A 12,498-nucleotide genomic window follows, 5' to 3' on the forward strand; every position below is an offset into this window, starting at 1 on the left:
ACTGACTTCCAGATATCCTGATGCGGTCCACTGACAAAATCTGAAAGTTGTATAAAGGATGTCTGCTCAGAAGTCTGTCCACAGTCTGTTCTCTAAATTGTCAATATTTGTCCAAGGTTTTAAGTTTCCTAAAAATCTTGGAAATTATCTTCAAGCTAACATACCACAAAACATTAGTCTTATTTAAAAAAAAAAAGATTTTATTTATTTATTGGACAGAGAGAGAGAGCACAAGCAAGGAGAGCAGCAGGCAGAGGGAGAAGGAGAAGCAGGCTTCCCGCTGAGCAAAGAGCCTGATGCAGGGCTTGATTCCAGGACCCTGAGACCATGACCTGAGCCAAAGGCAGATGCTTAACCGACTGAGCCACCCAGGTGCCCCAAAACATGATTAGTCTTGAAACAAAGTGTATCACAATAATGATTCAATTAGATGAATAAAATGTAGTTTTTGAGAATGGTAAACACTATGTAAGAGTAAAGCTAGCCTATTTGATCAGTAAACCTATTTAAGTTTAGAAAAAACAAATTCAAGAACAAGCTTTTTATATTTAACATCGATGAATCAGAAGATACGGGGTTTTTTAAATTATTAAACTAAAATTATTAAACTGGTCCTGTTTGGTATAGAGTTATCTTAATTATGCTAATCTGGAATCTTAAAGCATTTTTAAACTAATATTTTAAGAAACCAAGTTTTAGATTTATTCCAACCTTGGGCTAGAAAAGGATGACCTTTGTGGGCCGCATTTATCCCTCAGGCAATCCATTTGTTATGTCCACCTGGTACAAATGGGCCCCCATTAACTAAACCAGGGGTTTTGAAATTTATTCCCTTACATATTCCCAGAAGATTTAAGGTTACATAAAAAAATTTTGTTATTATTTTAAAGATGTGATGTCTGTCATATTACTAATATCCTTTTTTAAAATAAAATTGTTATATCACATATTTTTAATATAGCCAATGGAATTAGAATGACTTATCAAATCTGAAAGGAAAAAATGAATTCTACTAATGAAGCGAGTTCTCTGAAGTTCAGGGCACCATGCCCTAGATTGTCCTAGATTGCAGTAGGGGGATATTTTGCCCTGGACCTGCATTTATAATGTGTTCTGTTATTAAGAGAGCAGTTTTTATTCTAATTTGTGGAAATTAGCATCAAAAATAAGAGAAGGCATTGGACCAAAAGTAAATGGAAGGTACAACAGCTATATTAATGATTGTCTTTTAAATGTACCATTTATACAGTAGACTCTACAATATACTAAAGTTAGGTTAATATAAATCTAGTAAGTTCATGGTAGCAATATACACCACCAGAGATAACTAGGAACATCAAAGATAAAAAAACAGAATGAAATAATTCATGTGGCTGTGCATTACCCAGGAATCTGGTCACACGTAAAGGAAAACATATTTCTTATGAATCTAAACAACTAGCACAAAAACTAAACGATCTATTGGTCTGCCAGAAATTACATGGAACTTTAACTCCCTTTGCCTTGAAATCACACGAGGTATAATTTCATGCTATAGACACAAATGAGTGAGAGCCTTTACTTTCTCTTTAGTGAGGTCGTACTGAAAATGCCTTTCATAAATCTTAAATATTCCATTTGTAAAATTCATAGGTGGATAAGGCATAGAGATTTGTCAGGAGTGGTGAATTGGATGAAATAAAGTGCTACCATCTTCACTATTTCTTACTATTGTTCTTTGCTTTGTTTTCCTGAAACCCTAAGCAGCAATGCTTTGACAATAGTTGAGGGAAAGGAGGAAAGAACTTGTTGAACAAAAATGTCATCATTGCCAACACTCCTATCCACAATATATCTTGAATTCAGAACATACTCATATGGGTTAAAGTACTTTCTAAAGCCAGGCTTTACCCCCACCAAAACTGGCAGTAAGGCAGAGAAAGATGGAATGATCTACTGCTGGTTCGTGGTGACTACATTAAAGAAGGCTTTGCCAGAATCAATATTTTGAAATGGTCCTTTGTTTGGCACTCTGGAGATTTCACAACTGGCAATGGGTGGTAACAGTAGGATAGGTAAAAGGATGGCTTTCTTTTGAAAAATGGTAAGAAGGGTAATTAGGAAAGAAGATATTGGAAAAAAATCACAGGGGTATTCTCAGGAAGATCAATGTTAGGAACAAAAACATGGACTTGGGATTTGGAAATAAAATCACTTAAAATCTTCCATGTTTATATACCACTTGGAAAGTCTTCAAGACTCACCCCTGCAAGGTCCGTCTACCTCAGTCTGAAGACTATACACCTAACTTGCTAAAATTACTGAGATCTCTTCATTTTACCTTCCTAAAGCACTTTTAATTATGTAATATTTTTAAATGAAATATTAAAAGTGAATATAATCCAGATGTAAGTGCATCAACATGCAATTGAATTTTTGTGGAAATTGATCATCTATTTCTAAAATGTATATGGAAGTCCATAGGATCAACAAGAGCAAGACAATCTTGAAAATAAAAAGTGAAGGAAATGGAGGATTTAAACTACTAAGTATTAGGACTTATGCAAAAGCAATGATAATTAAGACAGTGTAGCATGGGCACAAAAATAAACAAATAGACCAATGGGACAGAAGCAAACCCATGCCTGTGGAGTCATCTGATATATGAGAAAACATAACACTTCAGTGCAGCAAGAGAAGGATGTTTTAGGGTTTGTTTTTTTTTCATGGTGTTGTGCAATTGTGTAAAAAATTGTATCTTGACTCCCAGTACCACACCCCACACAATAATCATTTCAAGATGGATTGTAGATCTGTATGTGAAAAATAAAAATATAAAACTTGCAAAAGAAAACACAGAGAATATCTTCAATAACCTTGGGAAAGCAAAGATTTTTAAAACATAACACAAAAAGTATGTAATTAAAAGGGGAAAATGATAACTAGGGCTACATTAAGATGAACACAGCCATTCATCAAAAAGAAACTCTTGATGGAATGAAATCTCAATCCAAAGAGTGAGAGAAGATATTTAGCAAACAAAAATATAGAATACTGCTTCTGGAAAAATATTTGGCAGTATATGATAAAGATGAACATATGTACAGCCAAAAGACAAAGGAGTTACCCCTGATTTATGTAACCAGTAAAAATAAATTCATATGGGGACACCTAGGTAGCTCAGCAGTTGAGCATCTGCCTTCAGCTCAAGGCGTGATCCCGGGGTCCTGGGATCGAGTCCCATGTCGGGCTCCCTGCATGGAGCCTGCTTCTCCCTCTGCCTGGGTCTCTGCCTCTCTCTCTCTCTCTCATGAATAAATAAATAATCTTTAAAAATAAGCAAAAAATTAATTAATTAATTAATAATTAATGTGAATCATTTTCTAGGACCATCTCACTATGAATGGAGCCACAGCACTTCCAGCATGGTGTCAAGTTTAGGTTTTATTGCAGCACATCTCAACAAAATGTGAGACCACTGTGGAGTACAAATTGTGAGCCTTTGTCTGCTGTAGCTACTGAAAGAATATTTTTTCTCAGTCCCTATCTAGATTCCTGTGGGCTGCAACGTGCTTCTTCTCTCCATGGCCTAGTTATGATTGGAGTTGTTGGAATTGCCCGTTGAGGGAACACATGTTTGGGCATTTTTGAACAAATTTTTGGACTCATCTGCTGCCTTTTCGTGGAGAATACTTAGAAAATTAAATTTATCAACCTGAGAATTATTGGAAAGTGTTCCCCTGCCCCTGGAATGTAACGAAGCCAGCTATTATATTTGAACCTAATGATCTAGAGGCCTTTCTTTTTTAGGATTTTATTTATTTATTTGAGAGAGAGAGAGAGAGAGAGATTATGAACAGGCTGGAGGGATAGATGGAGAGGGAAAAGCAGACTCCACTCTGAGCAGAGTCCAATGCAGGACTCCACCCCAGGACCCTGAGATCATGACCTGAGCTGAAGGCAGACTCTCAACCAACTGAGCCACCCAGGCGCCCCTCTGGAGGCCTTTTATAATGTATTTACTTCCTGTGGTACCAGCAAAGCAAGACTTATTGGCAGGCAGGCATTGGATAATGGAATTGGAGATTAAGCTTTATGTAGTGTAAATGAGACATTGTTGAACAAAAGAGAATTGAGTTTTACCCAACTCTCTAAAGCATTAAGCATTAAGCACTGTATGTCACTCTAAAAAACCTTCTATACAGAAACTCTTCCAAATATCCCATCAGTAATGTCTAAGTGATTTCAGGTGTGAGGATTGACAAATCTCAGTTGAAATATTTTTCTTGACTAACGTATTATATGAATATTTGCCTCTTTCTACCTGAGTTGCAGCAACTGTTCTGAGAGCTGAATGCAGTTCACCAAATAAATGCCACTTTAGATGGTATAGCTAATGGCATACCTTAGACACCTGGTAATATTTTCATTTTACTTAGTGAATATTCTGCTAATATCTGTACTTTTCACGTGGGAAAGGATTAATAATGTTCAAGGCCTTTTCAAGTTTTTCATTTAGTCTAAATCTGGATAATTTCACAAATGCATCTCATGACAGTTCTGCTTTTAAAAAGTACATACTTTAGAGATGCTTAATGTATACCCAAAGTTCTCATTGTAGAAAACTTGAAGAACATTCTTATGTGAAAAGTCCAATAATTTAGCAAGTGGAGAAACCCTTACTTTGCCTTTTAAAACCAGAGGAACATATTTCAAAATTATCCACTATAGTCCAAGCTAAATATCTTATCATTTACTACATTTTCTGAGCCATTTGGGGCAATGATAAATGCTGTTCTTAAAACAGACTGCTCTTACCTAAGCTAACAGACTTTTTTAAGGTTTTATTTATTTATTAACGAAAGACACCGAGAAAGAGGCAGAGATACAGGCAGAGGGAGAAGCGCTCTCTGTGGGGAGCCCGATGTGGAACTCAATCCCGGGACCCCAGGATCATGCCCTGAGCCAAAGGTCAATGCTCAACCATTGAGCCCCCCAGGGGTCCTTAAGCTAACAGTTTTATAGAGCATTTATTATAATACCATGTAAAGGAAAAACACTGTTGCAATTTTTTAAAACGTCTGTTTATTTCCTAATTGTTAGATGAATTACTGTTTTTCTCATGATTGATCTTGGGAGAAGGAAAAAAACCCACAAACTTATAATGTGGGCATACGTATATATACTCCCACATCACATCATAAATGTAAATTATTAGGATTTTTCACCTCAAAGCTATTTTACTAGGTTTAAGTTACAAAGTTAGGTTGCCAGATTAATTATATGGTTGCTTTAAATTTTAAATTCCTCATCATCTGGCAGTAATTTTAATCTGCCATTTGGAAAAAATTCAACCGGGAATTATTGTGATGATGTGTTGCAAATGTTCATTTTTTACCTTTAACTCTACTTGTGATCATCTAGGGGTAAGAATTTGGAAGCAGAAGGAAAAAACTCATTTTTTTTTTAATGTCATGCCTCTTCTAGGGAGTACAAATTGATATGTCCTAGAATAAGAGTTTAATAAGGAGGGAAATCCCTTTTGTCTGCTATAAGAAAATTGTATTGTTTAAAGTCAAGTTTCTTTTATTTCTTTAAGTATGAGCCGTCATTATAACATGCAATTGATAAATGTCCTAAGGTAGAAGTTAAAAACTAAAATAAATGAATAAATTCATGTGTTGATCAAAATACTATCTAATAATGTCCATAGCACTACTTGTAATAGCGCCAAACTAAAAACAAACCCAATGTTCATCAATAATTTAAGTAGATAAATATGCTGTGGTATATTCATGATTTGCAATATTATCCAGCAGAGAAATTTAATGAACATCAGGTACAGGTAATAATATGGAAAGTTCCATAAGTGCAATGATCAGTAAATTAAACTGGGTACAAAATAGTGCACACTGTAATATTCCATTTATGTAAAGTTCAGAAACAGCTAGAGGTAATCTATGGAGTTGGAAGTTAAAATAGTAGTTACTGGGGCCACCTGGGTGGCTCAGCGGTTGAGCGTCTGCCTTTGGCTCAGGGCGTGATCCTGGAGACCCGAGATCGAGTCCTCCCATCCGGGTCCCTGCATGGAGCCTGCTTCTCCCTCTGCCTGTGTCTCTGCCTCTCTTTGTGTCTCTCATGAGTAAATAAATAAAATCTGAAAAATAAAACAGTAGTTACTTTGAGGAGGAAGGCAGGAACAATGCATGGATGGAGGCAAGAAAGTGGCTTCTGTAGTGCTGTTGTGATTCTTCACTCAAGTGTGAGTCAGAGGAGCGTTTTCACTGTGTGGACATTCACTGAGCTGTGCACCTATGATCGGGTACTTTTTTGATTGGATAATATACATCAAAACAGTTTGTTTTTTAAATAAGAACGCATAGGGAAGGATCCAAAGTACATGAAAACAAGACCATTTAAGCGAGAGTGGGTTGGTGTAAACAAGATTTAAAATATCCTATCATTTTTGCATTGACAAGAGAGTGAAACCTCCACTTAGCCAAACCCCCCTTTTTCCAATTGACTTGCACAACTGGTTGAGTTAATGTAATTAATGTGTATTATATATTGGGCTTCAATCTCTTACCTAAAGAGTAGATGCTATCTGAATAGTTCAGGGAGTCGTATTTAGTGCAAGTGAAAATTTGAAATAGAAGTATACTTTTTAGGATTTGGGGAATAGCTCACTACACACCTCAGTCATTTCCATAAGAATAGAGCAGCAGACCCAATCCTAAAGAGTCAGATATCTCTAAGGCCAAGAGACAAAAAAAAAAGAAGTCAGTTTAGCAACGTCTGAATACCAAAGGGAGGTTTACCTTAGTGTTTCTTAGATGTGCAGATGATCCAGTCTCCTGAATTGATGAGAAAGCTCAGATATACAGGCATTGGCTTGACCCGTGTCCTGAGGGCTGAATAAACTTGGGTTTGCTTCCATTTGTTTTTTTATTCTCCCAGAAACTGATCACACTGGTCACAGTTGCTATCTGTTTTATTTTATTTTTTTTATAAAATTATTACTTACGCTGAGTAAAAAATCTATTTAAATCAGAAACATAATTCAGGGGATAAAAATCAACATAAATGAGACAGAGAGGTACAATGGAATTTAGAAACAAAGCAAGTGACATTCTCTTTTTGGAGAGTGTGTTCATCTGAGAAAATGGGGATAGTAATAAAATACGTATTTCAAGATTACTGTGAGAACGATATGAAACGCAGAACTTCATGACTTACTAGCTACGTGGCCTTGGGCAAACTATGAACATGTAATCTTTCTGCACTTCAGCTTTCCCATCCATGAAATAAGAATATAGGAGTATTTATCATTCACGTAGTGATTTTCTTTTCAACATGTTAGTGTAAGTAGTGTGATGTACACGTAAGTGAATGTTTACGTCTGTCTATGGGTGTGTCCACATATTTGCATCTACGTCCATGGGATGTTTAGCTTGTGTTTGAAGTACACTAATTCGTAACCCAAACCACGATGTGTTAGTAACATAGGGTTCTTAAGATGATTTTTCACTAGTGAAATGCATTGTATTTAAGATAATGGGTTCACTAGAGGACTTAGGCATTGCTCTCCCGTTTATTGCTCTCCCATTGAAGGTATGAGATGGAAGAGTCTGGAAAGCTCCGCAGTCTGTCTTTTGGAGGAATGACACACCAGGTCTAGAGCTCTGTGTAGGCCTGTGTCTTCCCCTCCACACAGTATTCCTGATCCAACTAAATGACTGGCTATTTCTCCCTTTGGAATATCATCTTTTCCGGAGCTGATAATCAGTATACTTTACAGTCCAGGCCTCCTGGCAGGGTATCTTCTGACTAGGTCGGCATTCATTCTTAGCAGTAGGTGCTCGGGCCATGCTGGCTCTTAAATATTTAGAACGTTACTCTTACTGATGCTTAGCTTGGAGCAAACCTGCATCCACGGGGCTTCTAAATGTGGCTAACAACAGAGAGGGGGATTTTGTTAAATTTACACCAACACATTGCATGATTGCTTTGTGGCCTTCTTACAAATAAATGTGTATTTGTTAGATTTTGGTTTGACAGCTTGCGTTTATTTCAATTTTCTGACATAGTGATACGTTTGTCTAGATTTCAGGATACTTGCACAAGTGAAATAAAGATACGTGTACAAAGTTGCATGAGCAACTCTGGAAACACAGCCTTCTGGCCAAATGAGAGCCACTTCTCTTCTCACCTCTTTTCTGGAATAAAACTCTAGGCAGCAAGTTGAAGAGGTGGGGAGAAGGGAAAAGGAATAAGAAGCCAACCAGAGGTAGCACACCTTTCCCTGAGGGTGGGCAGCTGTCAACTACAGTCCTTTGCTTTGGTGAAGTGAAGCAAAAGAAAACTGAATTAAGCCGAACCTATTTTAATCACTGGATCCAGATTGGATTTTCATGATATGAAATAACTATAGGAAGGGAAGGAAAAATAAAATTAGAAAAAAAACGAAGAAGGAGACAAAAGCCATAAGAGACTCTTAATTATAGGAGACAAACTGAGGGTTGCTGGAGGGGAGGAGGATGGCGAAGTGGGGCAACTGGGTGATGGGCATCAAGGAGGGCACATGATGTGATGAGCACTGGGTGATGTATACAGCTGATGAATCACCAAATTCTACCTCTGAAACTAATAATCACCAAATTCTACCTCTGAAACTAATAATAATATATATTAATTACTTTGGATTTAAATAAAAAAATAAAATGAAATAATTATAGGACTATTACCTAAGTGTGAACAGGGATGTCATGGCATCTGCCCAACTTTCCACTCAGAGCCACAATAAATTTACCCACATTGAATACTTTTTAAAGGGATAGAGGAAAAGAAAAATAAAATTTTAGTTTCCTCATAAGTCCTTATTTAATCTGCTTGATACAAAAATATTTCAATATTAAATTTTTGTAAAAATGTTAAGAATTCTGTTTCTTCTCATAATTGGTTTGATTTAGGTGGCCCAACTCATGTATATAATCATGGAATGGTTTTATTTTTTCATTAACTGCTATCATCTGTATTCTTTGAAAACCCCCTTTATCTCTTTCCACTGTATATAAGCACTTTAAATATTGCCTACTTTCATGGCACTTTCAGTCATTTTCAGGGTTTTTTTTTTAATTAATTAATTTGAGAGAGAGTATGTGTGCACAGCAGGGGGAGGGGCAGGGGGTGGTGGAAGTTGATTTCCTGCCTAGTGAAGAGCCCAAAGTGGGGCTCCAGCTCACTACCCCTGAGATCATGACCTGAGCCAAAACCAAGAATCAGACATCTAACCCACTGAGCCACCCAGGTGCCCCTCGTTTTCCATTATTAAGACAGCTTCCGTCCCATCACGATAATGTTCCAGAACCTCCCTTTAACGTTAGTAATGGCCACTAATACTCAACTCCCCAGACCGGATCCTCTCTGACTGGGCCCTGGAGAATACAGTAGTTCCTGTACAGTTCAGTAAACTTGGGGATAACCAAGTGTCAGTCAGTACCTCATATTATTGTATTATAACTTAAAAATCAGAAACATTAAAAAAAAAAAATCAGAAACATTGAGTCTTTTTTCTTTGAAAACCAATTTTTTCCCCAAACAGGACCCTCAATTGAACTCCCAGGTGCTTAAGCACCATTGATGTATTTAAATAAAGTAAAATAAAAATTTAACCTCCTCATTACTTCTTTCACTATCTGTAGGAGTCATAGAAATCAGAGAATAACCTGAAAGGCATCTGAATGGAGAGTGTCTCTCTCAGGTGACTGCCTGCTAGCCTTTGCTAGCACAACCATGAGCAAGGGAGCTGCTGGCAGTCCCAGCTGTCCCTGGAATGTCATTGGGCTCTCGTGATCATCTAAAAGGCCTTTTTCTAGGCAGATCAGCAACAGAGGACCAGAGGTAAAATGATCGTAGTGCTTGTCAAAATCTAAACTGCCATCTTCACAAGCTTTAGCAGTCAGGGGTTAGCATCATTTAGGATAGTTGTCTACTAAGATTTCAATGGAGACTTTAAAGATCTTAGGACAGATTCAAGGCTAGAAAACATTCAATATAACAAAACTGGATTTGATTCCATCTTATCTGAAAAACTATAGACATGAGATAAGAATTTTTATCTCCTATATCTTCTCTCTAGCCACTGATTGATGCCTTGTGGAACAGAACCTCTATGGGATAGATTCATATAGGCTTCCCTACCCTCCTTCAAAAAAAATATTTCTGGTGATCTCTGAGATCCCATTAGTCATTATAAAAACCAAACCAAAAAACTCCCACAAAAACCCCAATCTACCCCCACAAAAGCCCCAATCTGTTGTCTTACTACAGGTGTGTTTATGCACGTATGGTTGGAAACAGATAATTTTGCATCCCACAGTCATGTTTAAGCCATAAAAGGTAAAGCTCTTTCCCAGTATGTGCAAATTATGACAAGTAATCACTTTATTTGTTTTACTGGGTGTCTGAATCAGTATTACTCTAAGCTTTCAAAGATTTAAGGATGGAGACTATTATTCAGAAGTACCCCGCTCGTAGATATATGTAATATTTGATTGATGTTAATAGATGGGAATGACTATATGGAAGATCCACCCTTCAGATCATGTGCTAGAAGTACAACTAAATGTGTGTAAGTGATGTAATTTTTTTACTTTCTACAGTGATCCTATAGTAACTTTTTATTTTTATAAAACAATTTTTGTATCTTATGACATAAACAGTAATGATCATGATCAATTTTCAAAAGAAACCAGAACGAGCTCAAAGGAAAAAGGCACTAGTAGAAGGAGCATGCCCTGATTTCTCTGATTCCCAGGTTAATATTTTTTGGTCTCTACCATACTTTTTAGAACAAGTCCTGAGACAAATTGGTTATGCCTCCAAAGAGCTTAATGAGGGCATTCAATGAAAGCAATAAAAATACACAATTAATTCCTGATTTACCAGAATAAGTTTAAAGATTTACTTCTTGATTTGAGAGAGAGAGAGAGTACAAGTTGGGGGCGAGGGGCATTGGGGAGGGCAGGGGGAGATGAGAGAGTCTCAAGCGGACTTCCTGCTGAGTGTAGAGCCCTGAGGTGGGGCTGGATCTCACAATCCTGAGATCTTGACTTGATCCAAAATCAAGAGTAGGATGCTTAACTGATTGGACGAACCACCCAGGAGCCCCTGATATACCAGAGTAACTTTAGGTTTAGTTTTGTACATCAAGTCCATCTTTAATTTGTACCAGTCCATCTGACTGGTACATTTTTCTTGTATTCCAGCGAAATAATTTATATTCTCACAGCTAAAAGTGCGGAGGAGTCTGTTTAAGAGATGGCTTCTCAGCCCACACATTTTTCTCTAGTAATTTACCTCCAGCCTCTTTTCCCAGGATTTCTGCCAGGGTACATGCCTCTTTCTGCTTCTGGTCTAGATAGAATAGCAAGTAGAAACAACATCACACATGCATGAAACAAACTAAATAAAGCTATAGGCTTTAAAATGCTTTATTAATCAAATCAATCAGGTTTGGTCACTGAGAAAATGAAACATTTCGAAACCTCACAAAACAGTAGTAACATGCAGACTAGAACTTTCATCTCTTTATGGAACAGTTATCGCAAGAAGTACAGTACATCATAGGAGCTGCTCTACAGCTTCTAAACTGTAGAGAGATGAAGCAGACCTAAGAGGGAATGTCGAGGCAATTGTAATCACACATTAGCCAGGAAGTTGCAGCGAGGCTAGCATTGCGTAAAAGCTCAAACTGCTGCAAAACCTGGGCTACTAAAGTAAACAATTAAACTCATATATATATTTATATATTATTTTATATATTTATGTATCATTATATTATTTATATATTATACATATATATTTATACATTATATGTTTATATATTTATATAATATGAATATGTTTATATTATTTATATATTTACTTGCAAGAAAAATTTGTATATTATGAATATATTTATATTTTATATATATATATATTTACTTACAAGAAAAATTCCACACATTTAAGAAACTTATCTCTATGTTGATTCCCAAACCAGTTATCTGTGGTCTTACAGAATACGTGGTATTAGGTGGCTGTTTTGTTATTTTGATACTTAAAATGTTATAACCTACTTTCGTTAAAAAATGAGAGGGACATCTGCATATACAGTGAGTGTTTAACAGAAAAGTGGTTAACTTGAATTCTTGAATTAGAAATGAGGAAAGGTGTTTAATATCTCTTTTAGAAAAAGCACAATGGTATAGATACATCAACGACGGTTTAGTAACAAGCCTGAATGTAATATAAAGGTGCCCGTGTTTTAAGATCAAAGCAGACAACAGATTAACTCTAAGAAGTCAGCTATTTCAGCTCATTAAAGTATTTTTCACAGCTGCTATGAGGTGTCTGGCACCGATTCCAGATTTATCCAGCAATTCGCCAGGTTGCCCACGCCGAGGCCCTTGCGACCCTGCCGGCTGACGAACAGGACCGCGTCTCGATGCGCCCTCCCCGAGGCGGCCGTCCACCGTG

General features: G+C 36.9%; 1 pseudogene; it reads left to right on the forward strand.

Moving 5' to 3' along the window:
* Positions 1 to 3,362: 3,362 nt before the first annotated feature.
* Positions 3,363 to 4,069, forward strand: LOC140602301 (uncharacterized protein C3orf38-like; annotated as a pseudogene).
* Positions 4,070 to 12,498: the final 8,429 nt, after the last annotated feature.

Source organism: Canis lupus, chromosome 13 (genome assembly GCF_048164855.1).
Source record: "Canis lupus baileyi chromosome 13, mCanLup2.hap1, whole genome shotgun sequence".
In the NCBI taxonomy this organism is placed as follows: domain Eukaryota; kingdom Metazoa; phylum Chordata; class Mammalia; order Carnivora; family Canidae; genus Canis; species Canis lupus.